This window comes from Pan troglodytes, chromosome 21 (genome assembly GCF_028858775.2).
Source record: "Pan troglodytes isolate AG18354 chromosome 21, NHGRI_mPanTro3-v2.0_pri, whole genome shotgun sequence".
In the NCBI taxonomy this organism is placed as follows: domain Eukaryota; kingdom Metazoa; phylum Chordata; class Mammalia; order Primates; family Hominidae; genus Pan; species Pan troglodytes.
The window spans coordinates 69238720-69251619 of NC_072419.2; the positions used below are offsets into that span (position 1 = coordinate 69238720).

The 12900-nt window shown below is 47.7% G+C and overlaps 1 protein-coding gene across 3 annotated transcripts in view; it reads right to left on the bottom strand.

Annotated features, from left to right (window-relative positions):
- The window catches only part of DIDO1 (death inducer-obliterator 1), a 60297-nt gene that overhangs the window by 38376 nt on the left and 9021 nt on the right, over positions 1-12900 (bottom strand). Inside the window, exon 1 of one of the 3 annotated variants that reach the window (XM_016938273.4) lies at positions 10392-10568. The exons of 1 other annotated variant lie outside the window; for it this stretch is intronic. The gene's annotated coding sequence lies outside the window, so the exon portion shown is untranslated. Of the gene's footprint in view, positions 1-8524; positions 8653-10391; positions 10569-12900 lie in introns of those variants that run through there. One more of the 3 variants, XM_054674447.2, reaches the window with a different exon arrangement.

Below are 12900 nucleotides of genomic sequence, written 5' to 3' on the forward strand. Positions count from 1 at the left end.
TAATTCTACACACTACACAGCCCATCACGGGGGGAATGTGCTCATAAAACTGCAACCATATTGTATCAGTAACAACTTTTCCCCAGAAAGAAAAATGTGGGTATCCTTGAAGCTGGGAAGTGAACAAACTACAGGTTAAAACAGAATGTACCAAATTTAATATTTCTACATTTCTAAGCACATTTTTTTCCCCAGCTGAAAACTGCTTCATTTTCTATTGACTAGAAGCAGCTGATGAGCAGCGATTCAAGCACAGGACACACACTGACTTCCAAATGCTTGAATGGCGGCTCTCAAACCTTTTGTCTCAAGACACTTTTACTTTTACTCTTACAAGTTGAGAACACCAAAGAGCTTTTCTTTATGTGGAATGTATTGCTATTTTCAAAATTCTAAGTATGTATTAAAAATAAACCTATTAATACATTCATAGTATCTTTAAATGAAAGTTATTTCTAAAACAAACAAAAATGAACAGGAAGAGTGGCCCTGTTGTATATTTTTGCAAATTTCTGGCATAACCGAAGACAGCTCCATGTTCATGTCTACTTCTGCCCTCAATCTGTTCCCATAGAGTGTTTCAGCTAAAACACGTCATCAAAATCTTGCCTCACACAGATAGGTCTTTAGAATGGAGTATTGAAACCATCTTCACCTAACTGGATGTTCACTGATACTACACCAACTCTCGCCAAGTAGCAGTTTCATAAAAGTTAGCTGAAACAGAATTTGCAGCCTTTGTCAAGGAACTTCTCCCTTTCTTTCATGAAAACTGACTGCTGTGTTCACTCCGAACACGTCCTTGCACTCTGGACCCATGTGCATGCTGTTCACCTGGATGACACGGGTTCAAGTTACAGACAGAGATTCTCAATGTCCACACATCTCATCGGATGGCATAAAACAAACATTTTTTTTCCTGTTGCCCAGGATGGAGTGCAGTGGTGCAATCAAGGATCACTGCAGCCTCAGCACCTCCCCCACCCACACCACCGCCAGGCTCAAAGCGGTCTTCCCACCTCACCCTCCCCAGTAGCTGGGACTACAGGTGCATGCCACCATGCCCAGGTAATTTTTGCATTTTTTTTGTAGAGACAGGGTCTTACTATGTTGCCCAAGCTGGTCTCAAACTCCTGGGATCAAGTGATCTACCCACCTCCGCCTTCCAAAGTGCTGGGATTACAAGTGTGAGTCACCTCACCTGGCCGATAATGTCGGGTCCAATCTCCAAGAAGACTTTAATTACTAGAAAGCCATCAGGTTTACAATGGCAGATACAAGTTTTCTAAAATTCCAATTTTCACCCCAAAGCTCAAATTTTATCCTTAGCAACAAATACTGTTCGTTTTTTCTTTGAGACATCACTCGTTTTGGACAAAACGCCTGCCACATGCTGAGTCTTGAAAACTGTCCTCCGTCTGTTGTTCTGTCAGGGACAGACAGCGTTTCCGAGACCACTCGGCTCCCAGCTCAATCCCCTAGGGCTGTGCGTGGACAGTACCCACGTGGGGATGCAGCAGAAGCTTTATATATAACTTGACATTTAATCACAGCGAAAGTAAAAAAGATGTATGTTTGCGGGTTCCGAATGAAAAAATTAATATTTACTGCATCATCAGGGATATTATTTGGGAAAACTGGCATATTCTAAACATTCGGTGCCCATGCACGGTGCTGAAGAGGGCTCCAATCTGCCCTGTGCCACCAATGCAAATGTCAAACTCACCAGAAAAGGCCTGTACTATTAGACTATTATTATGCAGAAGTCATCTTTACCTCTTAGCCCCAGGAAGGGCTTCAAGGACTTCCCCCTCAGGAGTCCATGAAACACAAAGAACTGTGGCAACATGCCATTTCTACCAGTTTAGGAGTACACTGGATATGTGCAAAGCAGTAACACATACCTATGCTTCAGACATCAGACAACATGCCATTTCTACCAGTTTAGGAGTACACTGGATATGTGCAAAGCAGTAATACATACCTACGCTTCAGACATCAGAAGAGACTTTAAACATTTCCTTCCACAAGTGTTCTGTAACTACCTGTTAATCTTCCCTCAGATTCCCCAACTCACCAAAACAGTAAGCAGCCAAAAGTGAAATTTCTTAAAAACCAAATAAAAATATCTTCCCAAAAGGTCAGCTCTGTTACTTTAAAAAGCCTAACTGCAACTATTACAATGCATGGGTTTGCAACCACTGCAAATCTGTATGCTCAACTTTTACTACTCTAAAATCTGCTTGAAGTCATTAACTCAAGCGTGCCCACTTCCAGGTTGTGGTGCAGCTGCATGATCAGGGCTCACTGCAGCCTCTACCTCATAGGTTCAAACGATCCTTCTGCCTCAACCTGAGTAGCTGGGACACCACAGGTGTGAGCCACAGTGCCCAGCTCCCACCTAAAGATTTTCAGTTCCAAAAACTTGAGACTAGTTTCTGAGTAATTAATCTCCAAGACACTTTAAAATATGACATACAACCATAATTAAGTTTCTATTTTCATAACATCGCACCTCCAGGAAAAGAGCTCTGACTTCTAAGCAAAAAGTTAAAACAAAAATGCATACTTTACCTCACCTAGTGGCAAACATTCTGTTTCTTCAAACCTCACATTCCCCTGAAACAATATTCAAAACAATTTTAACCCGCCAGTCAGAAATTATAATGCTACAATAAAACCTCACTATTCTAAACTTCATTATTTTCGCTAATTCTGACAGGGTAGGCCAAAGTTTACATTTATTTATATTTTGCCTATTAAGGGTCTCCTGGCTCATCAATCTGTTTATTATGCAGATGAGGAGCAACTGAGAAGACACTAGGTAAAAGATCTTTAAACTACCACAAATGAAGGAAAGATTACCCAATGAAAGACTCTTGATAGCTCAGTTTTCATTAATGGGACAGTCACTAGGAGAATATGCCTAGAAACTTCAGATGACATCCCCAAATGCGACGTGTTCTCCAGCCACCAGCAGCAGCCGTTCATGTACCATGATGGCCCACTCAAAGCTCCACCAGCTTGCGGCAGGAAACACTGTGCTGCACTCACCAAACAGGAAAGAGATTTGGGCCCACAAGGAACTGAAGAAGCCCAACTTTCATTTACTTTAGTATCTATGCAGAATCTGACTCAATTGCATAGATTACATTTAAATCCTTCAGACGGCAAATTCAAAGTTTTGCTGCTTACCAAGTAATACTGTCATTACAAAAATTATTCTGGGCCGGGTGCGGTGGCTCATGCCTGCACTTCGGGAGGCTGAGGCAGGTGGATCACCTGAGGTCAGGAGTTTGAGACCAGCCTGGCCAACATGGTGAAATCCCCATCTCTACTAAAAACACAAAAATTAGCAGGGCTTGGTGGCAGGTGCCTGTAATCCCAGCTACTTGGGAGGCTGAGGCAGGAGAATCACTTAAACCCGGGAAGCGGAGGTTGCAGTGAGGTGAGATCGTGCCACTGTACTCCAGCCTGGGCAACAAGAGCAAAACTCCCTCTCAAAGAAGAAAAAAAAAAAGCAGCAAGGGTGCCACAACACAGTATGTTTCTCACAAGGAAAATGTAGAGAAAAATCCAGAAACAACCTATTGTTGTTTTACATTTCTTGGGTATTTGTGTTTTTATAGATACGCGGAGACAAAAAGCAAAACTTGTTACTGAAAAACCTGCTGAGGACTAATGCTTTGGCCAGCCCCCGGCTACAGCCGGGCCGCCAAGCTCCCCATGTGAGCTTGCAACAATCCTGCCATTTCCCTCTATCTACTTCCTAGTGCAAAACACAGGCTGGTGACCTTGGTGGGCAACTCAGGTGGGAAATTTCAACTCTCCAAATGAATGCCAGGAACCAGAAACAGTCACATAAAATCATTTATCGAGGTGAAGGAGAAGTGAGGTTTATTGTTCTCTATTTAATGGCTGGACATAAAGTCTCCTAAACTACTACCTTTGATGGACTCCTCTTGTCTCAGTAAAAAAGAAAGTATGGTTTCAAACACTTAAGATACGGTCCCAATTCTACATACCAGGATTCCTGTTGCTCTTAATAAAAGATTACCACTTGGGCCCTGGTGAGGACCACAATGCACAGGTTCTTATCCCCATGAAGAAATCCACCTCATGCCGCAAGTGTGGCAGTGTGAGCTCCCCCGGTACCATGTGAGTGGGGTGCGCTGCGGGAGGCCATCCCAGCAGGGTACTGTGGGGGCTGCTTCTCCTCAAGGGCATCTGTTTATTACGGGTTTAAATCACTGTTCCTTTATGTTCTCCTCGGTCCACACCCTTAGAGACCTGCATAATTCCATGGCCCCAAGCACAGCCTACTCTTGCCTCCCCCCAACCCCCGATTTTCACTGCTGCAAAGGATTCAGCAAGGGGCTGTGTAGGGCACTTTGAGGGAGAGGTGCGTACTGGAACAGCTTTACCGGTGACAGCGAATCAGATTGATTCCACACTTGCCCCAAGGGGCAAGCACATGGTTGAGCCACTAAAAATTGTTCAAAGACACAGCTTATCTTCCTAAAAGTAATCAATTTCCCCAAGTTTTTAGAGCCAACTATTTGACAACTCTTAGAGAAGTGGTTCTCAAAGGGTGGTCCAGGGGTCCTTTTGGGAAGCCCCCAGATCAAAGCAGTGTGCGCAACACCAACATTCCATGCTGTTTCCACAGCCACTCTGAGTATATGCTAGAGCTTTTCAGAAGCTGAACGGAGACACTAAGTTTGAATTCGGAAGGAGATGTGCGAATCCAGAAGCTGTCAGTTAAGCCAAAGAGATTTGTGAAAACAAAACCATCTTTCTCATTGTTTTCGTCATTGAAAACAGGTTCCACTAAATGGTTTACTTATGTTAATATATAATGGTTTACAATTTTACTTTATTTATTTGAGATGGAGTCTCCCTCTCACCTAGGCTGGAGTGGAGTGGCGCGATCTCAGCTCACTGCAACCTCCGCCTCCTGGGTTCAAGGGATTCTCCTGCCTCAGCCTCCCGAGTAGCTGGGATTACAGGCGTGTGCCACCGTGCCGAGTTATTTTTTGTGTGTCTTTAGTAGAGAAAGGGTTTCACCATGTTGGCCATGCTGGTCTTGAACTCCTGACCTCAGGTGATCCGCCCACCTTGGCCTCCCAAAGTGCTAGGATTACAGGCATGAGCCACCGTGCCCGGCTGGTTTCCAATTTTAAATAGAAGGCACTTCAGCATTTAAATGACTCATTTTTAAATGTCAAACATGGTGACTATCAATAGATATAACAAAAGCTCTTTGGGGTCTTCCCTGCTTTTTAGGAGTGTAAAGCAGTCCTGGGTCCAGCCAGTCTGGGAACCGCTGACACAGCAGCGCCTTCCACTGCTGGAGGCTGAAAGGCTGCTCCCCGAGGCCATTCCGGTTCAGTCAGGATCCTAGTGGCAGTGACAGGTACTGCTTTAGCATTCACTTTTTCCAGACACCCTGTCTACTCTCATTCAGTTTCATGTGATTACTGACCAGGCAGGAATTGCCAAGTGAGATGATGGCCACCCTAAGTTCAGGTGGAGAGAATGGGGTTTCTTCTTTAAAAACCCTTCTCTCACAAGAATTTGCTTCTCAAATTGGAGCTGCAGCCAATTTTTTTTTTTTTTTTTTTGGAGACAGGGTCTCTGTCGCCTAGGCTGGAGGGCAATGGAGCGACTGATCACGGCTCACTGCAGCCTCAATCTCCCTGGGCTCAGGTTATCCTTCTACCTCAGCCTCCCGAGTAACTGGGACTACAAGCATGCACTACAATGCCCAGCTATTGTGTGTGTGTGTGTGTGTATATATCCACTATATATATACTATATATATCCACTATATATATGAACTATATATATCTCCACAATATATATACACACTATATATATATCCACATTATATATACACACTATATATGTCCAAAATATATATACACTATATATGTCCACAATATATATACACACTATATATGTCCACAATATATATACACTATATATATGCACAATCTATATATCCACACAATATATATCCACACGATATATATACACACAATATATATACACACACACTATATATATACTCACTATATATACACACACACATATATACTATATATACACACACACACACACACACACACAATGTCCGGCTCTTTTATATGTATGTGTGTGTGTATATATATATGTACATATATACACACACACATATATATATATACACACACACATATATATATATACACACACACACACACAGGTGTCTACCTGGCCTGTGTCTCCAGGGTCTTGGGAGCATCTCTGGGGCCTACTCCCCTCAGTGCAGGTTCAGCATTCCCAGTCCTGACAGCTGCAGCCAGCAGTGCCCACCCCCACCCAGACATTTATAACCAGGACAAGCCCTCAGTTAAGCAGATGGGGGGCTCACTCAAGGGGGAACCTGTCTATGAATGCAGGGTTCAACCCCAGCTGCAAACGATAGCGGAGGTGGGGGGGGGGGTACAGTGTACCAGGCAGTGTATTTGTCTAGGAACGCGGGGGCCACGGGTATCAGGCAGTGCATCTAAGGCCTGCACTTTCCTGTCTGTGAAATGGGGACGGTAACGACCTCACAGCTTCCTACAAGGTTTTCTGAAGCGACATCCTGTGCCAAATCATCTGCGGCAAGTGTGCAACAGACGGTAGGTGCCACCTAAGAAAGTGACACAGCCTGTGCTGGCGAGGGCTTGGAGAGAAAGGCCCTCTTAGGTGAGTCTATTTGTCCGACATATTTGCCAACAGCCCTTTATGGGCTTGGCACAGGGAAGAGGGCGGGTGACATACTGTTCTCATGGAGGGCAGGGAGTGCTTCACGATGACCCAGGAGAAATAAGTAGGAAGTACACACTAACTTATGAGTGTTTTTTTTCTCACAAAGGTGACAAACTGAACACAAACTAACAGACCAGTTTGAAAAATCAAGAAACATCTATATAGTGAAATTCTTTTTGTTGGGGGTGGGGGGTGGACAGAGTCTTGCTGTCACCCAGGCTGGAGAGCAGTAGCAGAACCACGGCTCACTACAGCCTGGAACTCCTGGCTTCAAGGGGTCCTCTGGCCTCAGCCTCCCAAAGTGCTGGGACTACAGGAGCGCATCAGCATGCGTGGCCTAATTCTTTTTTTTTTGAGACAGAGTCTCACTGTCGCCCAGGCTGGAGTGCAGTGGTGCGGTCTCGGCTCACTGCAACTTCGACCTCCCAGGTTCAAGCGATTCTCCCACCTCGGCCTCCCAAGTAGCTGGGATTACAGGCATGTACCACCACACCCAGCTAATTTTTGTATTTTTAGTTAGAGATGGGGTTTCACCATATTGGCCAGGCTGGTCTCGAACTCCTGACAAGTGATCCACCCATCTTGGCCTCCCAAAGTGCTGGGATTCCAGGCACGACCCACCATGCCCGGCCGGCCGGGAATTCTTTAAGGGTGATGAATCATCACATGCACAGCCGTGAGAAAAACTCCCTGGCACCTGAGTGAGAGCCGCAGACAAGCCGGCCAGGGCAGTGGCCACAGCCTCCAACGCATCCCGTTCACTAGTGCAAAACAGCTGTAACGTGGAGCTTTTCTGGACAGCCCCCTTTCTAGTGTCTTTACTTTCTATTTTTACATAATGTTTAAGTTTCCTGTATGTGTATTACTTTTGTAACCAAACACATTAAGGTATCTTCATTTTGGAAAAAAAGTTGCTTTACCTTATTATAAAGGTATATTAAGTACCACTTAAATGTCTATATCGGCATATGCAAAACAAAACCACGGCATCAAAATTTGATACCCAAGGAGAGAAATGCCTCCTTTACAACTTACACACGATTACCACCACCTATTAAGTTTTATGGTCATGGTTACAGAATTCTTATTAAAATATGTACAATTACCTATTCAACTTCATGTAACAACTTACCCTCAAAATTACTACTCAAAAAATAAAATGAGGCCTAGACAACACAGACTGTCTCACAGATGACTGTGTACACGTACATGAAATGAGCAAACTGGACTTTGTTCTTTGACCTCCTCTTTCCCAATTAGTACATTTCCATTAACTGTTAATTATAGAACTTTTGTAATGCAATTAACACACATCATTTGATAGTAGTCATAAAAAGGCTGATCTTAGTATCCACTGTAAGGGACCCCATCATTTAAATAAGAAATGTAAGTGAGAGACTCTGTTTAGAGAGAATTTTCTAGTGGTCTTCTGAGCCTGCCAGAGAGAGATGAGACCTCTCAGGCAAGGGCACAGTGCAGGGACCCACAGATAGTAGGGAGTCACCTGTTAATAAACACATTCAATCTTAGCTCTTCAAGAGCCAAATAAGCCACTTGGTATCATGGGACAGGCATATAAAAAGGAAAAACGTGTCTTGTTTACAGAGATTCCAAACAATGAAGACGTGGCACAGCTTAAAAATAAACACTGAAGAGAAGCACCCTACTGGGCTCCACAGAACTGACCTTAAGGGAATTATGACCCTAAGGCTGTAGAAAAACTCACAGTATCAACAGCAGAACCTGCCAACTACACCGCGAACAAAACGGGAGCCAATGCCCATTCCAACCATTTCCTCCTTACATGAAGAAACCCCACCACCCTCCAAGGCCCAACCGATGATCCACACGTCCTAGACAAGCCTTTGTGAGGCTCACACATGCACATGCAACATGGGCTGGGCTGTCTGGTAACCATGGGTACAGCTGGGCAGTCCATCACAAATTATCTTATTTGTGCCCTGTCTTCTCACCACAGCACAATTAGCTCTGCTTGACATAGTCTGAATTCAACCAGCTACTAATAAGGGACAGCCTCTGGTGGAAAGCCTGAAAAAATTCAACATACGCGCTTTTCCAAAACAAGAGGTATCTTATGAAACTTGCTGAAACAAGTCTACAAGAACAGACATCTCCTCCCCATGTACACAGCAAGTAGGAAAACAAGTGTGCATTAAGCAGGGAGTTTCACAACAGGGCTGTGTCTGTCTTCCTGGGTGACACTTCTGAGATGTCTATGCCGTATTTAAAATAGGAAAATAGTGAAATAGTCACAGACACACATACACAAACAGCAACCCAAAGGGCCACTAAAGAGCCCTAGGCTCCAGGGTAAACGAGTTGGCAACACCTGATTTAAAGGAAGGAGCTGGAATAATCTCTCAAGTTCCCCCACTGAACTTGTCTCCAGGACTGGGACAGGGGCCACCTTGGTCACTGCTGTATCCCTCGTGCTAACAGAAAGCAATGAATGTTCATTTAAAAAAAGACTGTATTTACTCCTTAAAAGGCACTGCTAAGGACCTTTCTCAGAACTGTATTTCAACCAAGTCATATGTGGCCCTAGGGAAACCATGGAACACGGGGTATATAGCAAGGTTATGTGAATATACCGAAAAGACGTTCCCATCTGCCTTTCCCTCCTCTAAGTCCCTGAGTACACTAGGCTCAAATCTCATTCCATCAGCAGGCAGATGACACGGATATCGATGGCCCAGGCACAAGTTAAAGAGTATTTTCAATAACTGGTAACGCAGTAAGCTACTGCTACCTGTGGCCCAAACTCTAAACTTATATATTAAAGTCCTTTATTTAGAGCAGAAAAGCCGGCCTTGACCTCCATTGTCTCAGAACCGCGAGGAGGAGCCCCGGACGCCGCAGCGGAGGCAGCACGAGCACCCCTCCCGCCGAGCGCAAGAGCGGGCCCCTTCGGCTTCCGGGGTCACTGCAAGGCAAAATGGGTCACAAATGCGGCCAGTACACACCAACGCAACAAACTATTCCACAAAAAAACTGAAAACCAGCGCGGGGAGGTAAAGACACACTCTTCAGGAAAGTGAATCCGCGCTCTTCGCGCTTCCTGCAGCGCCAGCCGCCCTGCAGTGCCGGAATCCCCCGAAGGCACGCCAGAAGCTAAGCGGGCCACCCCGACCGCACCCAGGGCCCGGGAGGAAGTGCCGAGGTCCCCGAGAATGCCTAGGGAAACCAGCTGCGCTTACAAGCCAGCTACGCAGCCCCCCGAGCCCCGGGCCGCACTCGCCCAGGCCAGCCCTGCGCTCTTCCCCGCGAGCGGCCGCCCCGACTCCCACCCTCGGAACCGTTCCAGCCGCGACCACCGAGTGCTCGCCAGTCGCCTCGACCTCACGCAGCCCACCAGGGCCGGCGTCTGAGGCCAGCGCCCCAGGCCGGGACGGCTCTGACCGGCCCCGCCCGCCCGCTCATTCCCTTCCGCGGCCGCCATCTTCTCGGCGGGAGCGGCCTGTGCGGGATCCGCGGCTCTCGCCAGCCGGGCTCCGATGCCGGCCCCGCCCCGCTCCCAAGGGCTGCCCAAGCGGCGGCCGGCTCTTCTACCCGGCGCCCGGGACGCCACTTACCGCAGGCCGCAGGCCTCTAGGGTCTCGCAGCCATTTCCCCGAACGCCGCGGAGTGGGCGGACGGCCACCGAGATGGCGCGGGGCTAGAGCGGCGCCCCCGCGCGGCGGGCGGAGGACGAGACCGGCCACCGAGAGGCTGCGGGGCTAGAGCGGAGCCCGGGCTGCGAAGCCCGGCCCCGGACTGCGCGCATGCGCCCGTCTTTCATACCTGCACTCCGGACGCGCCCTTCGGGTCTGCACTGATAATGACTTGCTTGCATCCTTTGTGGACACCTTATTTCCCCGACCCCAAAAGTGAAAGCTGGGGCAGTGCCCTTGCGGGGATCCCTCGGAACAGCCCGCGCAGGGAGCAGGCGGAACGTGGATGCTAGCCCCGAGGGACTGCACTCCGCCAGGATTTCGCTCTTAAGACCGATAAACCCTTCAAGTCGGTGGGGATAGAAAGCTCCTGGGCTAAATTTGTAAGAGGTGTGGGGGGGCGGGGACAGGGGATAAAAGAAGAAAAGCCCCAGGTTTTCTCTTCCAGATTGTGTTTCTCAAACCGCGGGCCCCTGACGGCCTCGGCTGGGAATGGCAGCGAGGGCCGAGGTCCAGGTGTGGGCGGGGTTTCTCTTCAACTTGAAGACCCTACCCTGCTGCCTCCCCACCCCAAGCTCGGCTCCAGAAACCAGGAGCGTGGGGGTGGGGGGAGAGAAAGGAGCACAGCGAGGAAGGGAGGCGGGCACGCTGGACCTCTAGGCCCCAGGGACCTTGGCGGTGTGGTCCCAAAGCTCTGCCTCCTCCCACCATGTCAATCCTACAATCAGAACTACTGACCAGTAGCTAGAACTCAAAGAACGCATGGACATGTTTGCCCACAGGGGTTGGAGGGAAAGATTAGACACTATCAAGAGAGGGGAAAGTGAGGTATGGTAGATGTCAACCTTCCATGTGGATTTTCTTCAGTTCGCTCAATAGTAACTAGAGTGACACTCCATCACCTGTCTGTCCCCAGATACTGCAGGAAAGAGACTGGGAGGGGGCAGGAGGGGCAGCTGTTGCCTTGAGGCACTATGGGCACTGGCCACTTGCTCCGAGGGCAGGGACCTGGGGGGGGGGTGGAGGTGGCCCCATTACTTGTTTCCGCTTCTGTGAACAGTGATACTCTACCTGGAAGCATGGACCATCTAGCCTTTGGCGTCAGCCCTGGCCAAGAGTAAAAGGGGCCCAGAGTGCCGTAAAGCTGCCCCTAATACAGAGGCTTCTGCGATGCTTCCATGGATGAACCAGGGGCTTTGAGGCAGGTGTGCTTTTTAATAATACCGCTGAAGATTACAGGGTCTGCCAGTTTCTGAGGCAGACTTAGTTTTCTTCAAAGGAATACAACGCAGCTTGTTTTTGCTGGTGTGGCCCATTAGGACCACATTAATAGAATCTGGCAGGGATGGGCTTGACAGTCTTCCATCTTGAGTGTGTCCTCAGGTTGCAAAGAGGGCTTTTTGCTCTCGGACATGGGGTAATGGGAAGCTTAGAAGACAGACGGGGTTGAGACCACCTTTAACAAGCAGTGCGATCTTGGGCAAGCTCTCTGTTAAAGGAGGGCTCACATGCTGAGGCCCAGGTGAAGACCACATGAGGCCTCCCTATAAGAGGCTCTCTCTAAATCCAACTGGTATGGGGGAACCTCAGCCCAGTCTCTTTAGCTGAGGATCTTTAAACCAGCCACAATTTGTTTCTGCAAGACGGTGAGATTTTAAAGAGATTTTAACTCTTGGGTACAGTTTCACGCTGGGCACTCAGGAGAGATAGATGGAAAGGCACTAAGGGAATAGAAAGAGTGGACAAGGCGGCTCAGGGACAAGAGAACCAAGAGGAAGAAAAAGGCAGGAAAACATGAGGAAAGGGAACCCTCACTCAGCTCACCGCAGTGCTCAGCGATACGCAGAATGCCTTCCTTCCTGCAAGTCCAGAGGATACTGGAACCTGCCTCTCGTTCTCATCTCCCCCGCCCCCCAGCAGAAGCTGGCTCGGCTGTGGAGGCCTGGCCAGACTATCCACTCTGGCCTTCCCCACCTACAAGGTGACGAAGTCAGCTCTATCCCAGCTTACCTGCCGTCACTACTCCTGGGAGCTGCCCTCCCTGGTGAGAAAGGCATTTGGAGAATCTACAGTCTGGGTATTTGAATTTGAACTCCACTAGCAAAAGAATACTTTTTCCTAACCGAATTTATTTTAAAAGTAAAACCCAAAGGAGGAAACAAAGTCTTCAGTCGTTTCAATAAATTGTTCCTTAAATATCCCCAATTCACAAACAAAACCCCACAAGTAGCACCGATTTACAATAGGATGTGGCCCAGAAAGCAGGAAGGGGGCCAAGAGCGCTCCAGCAGGAAGCTTAATAGGTGGTCCATGGAGAAAAACACGATGGGTGCATCACAAATAGGTGTAAACAGTACACTTTTGTAATGTGTAGACACCAGTTTCTGCAACCCCCATGCCACGCAAAGTTTTAGGGAAAGTCTTTGAAAGT